This window comes from Galeopterus variegatus, unplaced genomic scaffold, assembly GCF_000696425.1.
Source record: "Galeopterus variegatus unplaced genomic scaffold, G_variegatus-3.0.2 Scaffold5305, whole genome shotgun sequence".
In the NCBI taxonomy this organism is placed as follows: Eukaryota; Metazoa; Chordata; class Mammalia; order Dermoptera; family Cynocephalidae; genus Galeopterus; species Galeopterus variegatus.
In genome coordinates this window covers 78,621-83,651 of record NW_007731416.1, presented here as the reverse complement: position 1 = coordinate 83,651, position 5,031 = coordinate 78,621, and the positions used below count along the sequence as shown (strand labels likewise).

At 39.6% G+C, this 5,031-nt stretch overlaps 1 pseudogene; it reads left to right on the top strand.

Annotated features, from left to right (window-relative positions):
* Window positions 1–4,677: 4,677 nt before the first annotated feature.
* LOC103604649 overlaps window positions 4,678–5,031 on the top strand; it is a 1,806-nt pseudogene continuing 1,452 nt past the window's right edge.

Here is a 5,031-nt window from a genome sequence, read left to right as displayed (position 1 = left end):
AGAAGAAGAGCTCTTAGACCAATCCTACTCTCAGGAATCACTTAGATAATCCTATTGTTTCCTATCTGTAAAACGGGGATAGTAACAGGAGCTAGCGTTGTTGCAAGGCATGAACAAGTTAAAGCATGTCATGCACACAGTAAGTATCAGGCAGCATTAACTGTTACTATCACTATTATAAACATGCATTGACAGATTCATATTGGCCACTAGAGAAGGATTCTGAAGCTGCTGTGGGCTCAGCAGGAAAGTGCCTTGATGCATTCGCAATGCATGTCATGGTCTGGGGGTGGACGAGAGGGTAGCATTGCACATGCCACCTGCCAGTGCTCCAAACTCCCCAGCCAACAGAAACAGTTGGAGGAAAATGGGGCATGAAGAACAGATCCAGTGGATTCCAGAGTTTTATCCAGGAAGAGGAGGAATTTCTCTGTTCAAATGCAGGCTCCTTTGGGTAGTTGATTTCAGCAGACTCTCCAAGAACCACCAGAGACTCTTGTGCTACCAGGGAGGATGCCTTGAAATTATTCATGCCTTATCTTATGAACTTCCAACAAAAAGCTTATTTGCTCTGTGGTTTGAGAGCATTTTCTTTTGCTGCAGGGGTTCCTTGTTTCTATCAGAAGCTCTGAGCAGCTCTGATGAGCCGCAAATGAACATGGCAATTCTGCTGTGTTCATTGAGCACCTACTGGTGCCAGAGAAAGAGCCAGGTGCTTTCAAAATTTTCATTTCATTTAAGCCTCCTAATACACCCTGGAGGTGGATATTTTTCTCGCTTTAAAGAAATTAAGGCTTGGAGAAGTTACTAAACTTGCCCAGGGTCACACAGCTAATAAATGGCATTAGGAATCAAATCCAGACTCATTCGTCTCCGAAGACTGAACTCTTTCTACTGCGAAAAAAAACAACTTTTTTTTGAGAAAAGAGTAAGATCCATGTGCCAGAAGTATAAGATTTATTAAGAATCTGCCATCTGCTGTACCCCAACAGGCACTTACGTACATTGTGTCATTTGGTGTTCAGAACAACCCTACCCCTGCCAGGCTTCTTGATCCCAAGTTAGAAATGAAATAACAGTCTAAGAGAGTCTAAAAGAGGTCAAGTATCTTGCATGAGTTTGCACCGGCTGAAAGTGCTGGTGTCAGGACTTCAACCCAAGTTTCCTGATTCTAAATAACCATGTTCTTTTCACTTCATTGCACAGCACAGTAGAAATTTCAAGTGTACAGTTTGTTTACAGGAAAATATGTCATTTGGAGCTCACTTATTCCTTAAACACCTACATTGGGAGACTATACATTTAGTGTTTTGCTGGTTTAGTATACTTCAAAAAAATCTTGTAAGAGGCTTTGGCTTCACTTTAGGATGGGCATGGGGTCCTTCTCTGCTCTTGAGTTCAGTCTCAGTGAGACCGTCAGTCAAGTTTTCCTACCTTCCCCTATTCAAGATGTGGGCAGGTTACCCCTGCTTTGCAATCTCTCTCTCCCTAGAGCTTGAGACCTGAGTAGAGTGGTCAAAAGAGGAAACAGCAGGAGCTGAACCTTTCTAATTGGAAAGTCCAAGGAGAGTATCCTTATGAGATCACATGCTGCAACGTACGCTTGTCATCGCCACACAATTATTGGCAGCACTCACTGTACAAATGGTCCTGGTTGAGGTGATAAATTATAAAGTCATCCCAACTACCATACCAGTTCCTGCAGCCTGGATGCCTTCTAATGCCTGAATTTATTCTGATGCCTGTATCCTCCACATCCCCTTCAATTATGTAAGCTGCCTCATCCCTCTCTAACCAATTATTTTTTGGCTTAACTTAATTAAGTCTGTGTCTTGCTTGAAATAATAAAAATGTGAATTGTGTCCCCTGAAATTATTCACTGATATGACTTTGTGTGGAAGAGGTTCTTGATAATCAGGAGGCTAGGATTTTGTTGTTGCAGTCGTTGTTTACCAATATCATTCAGTCTCCTTTCTCAAGGAGGGAGAGGAGGGCTCATGCTTGCTTCAAGGGCTGATCAAGTGTCCACAGTAGCATGGACGGAGGTTATTCTCGAAAGCATGGCTTCCCTTCACCTGTGTTGACCCAGTTACTCCCATTTCTCATTGTTCGCTGTAGCAGTAGCAGCAACCAACTCTGAGGTCTTCTATGGTACCACTCCGTGAAAAGATCAGCCAGCCTAGCTAGAGGCAGACTCATTAAAATGAATTTCATTTAATGGAATTTTAGGTAGGAATTTGTCCTCACTGGAACTGATACTATTCTAGCTTTGAATTTGCTTTCCCAGTCGCTAATGCTTGCCTGCTTTATGGACTTACCGAATGCCCTGCATTCTGCTCTGGTAGCTTACACCAAGGAACAGTTGCCACAGCAATGCAGTAAGGCAATGGAGGAAGGCCCATGGGGTTCCAAAAGCAACACATGGCCTGATAAAGGGATGTGGGGCCTAGCAATAGCTTGACCTTGGAATGAGCATGGAGATGATGTCTTGCAAGGATCAGGACTATTTTGCATATGTGGTATATACTCTGAACCAGCAACCAATGTTTGGTGCCATTGCCAGACTAGAGGAAGGTGGAGACCAAGGGACACAAGTGGAGATAGTGCAGTTGCAAGTTTCCTGAGAACCTTCTTATAAAGTTTTGTCTTCCCACCCCTGCAATTATGGGCACCACCATTGTAGAAGTCTCTGTGTCTGTTTTAGTGAAGATCTCAACAAAACAGATAGCATGGGCAAATTAGGGCAATTCAAGTCGAGTTGTTTACTAGAGGACTACTGCAACATTCTAGGCAGAATGTAGTAGAATCACAAGGAATAGTGAACCAACTAATCCATTGCCAGAGGCAATGCAGTTTTCATCACCTCTAAGCCAAAGGTGATAGGGGTTAGAAGTCTCTGTGTCTGTTTTAGTGAAGATCTCAACAAAACAGATAGCATGGGCAAATTAGGGCAATTCAAGTCGAGTTGTTTACAAGAGGACTACTGCAACATTCTAGGCAGAGTGTAGTAGAATCACAAGGAATAGTGAAACAACTAATCCATTGCCAGAGGCAATGCAGTTTTCATCACCTCTAAGCCAAAGGTGATAGGGGGTTTTCGGAAACTAGGAGAGTGATTCCTGTAGATTCAGCTGTTTTGAGGAGAGCCATGATCTTCTGTTGAGAGATGCAACCAGCCAGAGGCAGTCTCAGAGGAATGGAACCAGAGGAATAAACACCTAGCTGTGCTCTTTTCCCACTCCCACTTCCCCATCCTATGGGACTCCCATTGATCCAGCTCAGCAGGAAGCCAAAGGCCATTGGAATCTTTGATTGAAATCCATTGAAGCAGAGAATGGATAATAGTAACCTACATCTAGAGAGACAAACAGGAGCTATTCAGCCCAGTACCCAAAGAAAGAATGCAGAAAATTATTATAATTAGTCACCAGATACAAATCCATATTTTTAAAATAAAGTCAATGGAATTTCTACACACCAGCAATGAGCAACTAGAAATTAAATTTATATGTATAAATACAATAACTAAAAAACTTCAAGTACATGGAAATAAATCTAATTAGAGACATTCAAGACCTCTGCAAACAAAACTATAAAACATTATTGAGAGGAATTAAAGAAGATCCAAATAAATGGAGGTACATATTATGTTCATATTTTGAATGAGTTAATGCTATTAAGATTCAATATTGTCTTATTTACAATTTATCTATAGATTTTAAGCTATCCTAATCAGAATTCCAAATTTCTTTATGGAAATTTCAAGCTGACTCTTGAATTCATATGGAAATAAGAAGGGCAAAAATAAATAGCCAAGAGAATCTTAAAGGAGAAAGTTGGAGGATTTACCCTACTCAATATAAATGCTACTTATAAAGCCACATTAATTAAGACAGTATGGCAAGGGCAGACAAATACACCAATGGACCAGAATAAAGTTCAAAAATAGAGCCAAACAAGGACACTATGACAAAGGTGACACTACAGGGTAGTGAGTAATAAACAGTCTTTTCAATAAATAGTGCTGTGTCAACTAAAATTCATATGAAAAAAAAATTGACCCTATTTTGTCCCCTATATAAAAATCAATTCCATGAGATTTTTAGTACTAAATGTAAATGCTTAAAAAATAATAAAGCTTCTAATTAGCTCAAAATGGATCATAGAGCTAAATGTAAAATGCAAAGTTGTAAAACTTTTAGGAGAAGCTATGGAGAAAATCTGCATGACCTTGGGTTTGCTGATGAGTTTTTAGATACAACATCAAAAAATGCTGTGAAATTTAAAAATTGACTTTATTGTGAAAGAAAAAGTGATAAGTTGGGATTTATTCATGTTAAATACTTTTACTCTGTGAAAGACACTGTTAAGAGAATGAAAAGAGAAGCCATATACTGGTATAAAATATTGAAAATCACATATCTGATAAAGGACTTACCTGCAGAAAATGCAAAGAAGTCTTAAAACTCAACAATAAGGAAACAATCCAGTTTAAAACAGGCAAAAGAGCTGAACAGACATCTCACTAAAGAAGATATACTGATGGTCAATAAGCATATGGAAAGATGCTCAACATTAATTATCACTAGCGAAATGCAAATTAAAACAACGAGATATTACCTTATATCTATTAAAATAGCTAAAATTAAACAACAGCAACAACAAGTTGTGGTAAGGATGTGGAGCAACAGGAACTGTCGTTTATCGCTGGTGAGAACGCCAAACGCTTTCCCACTTTGAAAGACAGTTTGGCAGTTTCCTGTAAAGCTAAAGCATAGACTTACCATGTGACCCAGCAATTGCACTGTTTATCGCTGGTGAGAACGCCAAACGCTTTCCCACTTTGAAAAACAGTTTGGCAGTTTCCTGTAAAGCTAAAGCATAGACTTACCATGTGACCCAGCAATTGCACTCCTAGGTATTTACCCAGTGGATTTAAAAACGTATATTCACAAAAATATCCTGCACATAAATGTTTATAGAAGTCTTATTTATCATCCACAAAAACTGGAAGTAACCAAGAAGTCTTTT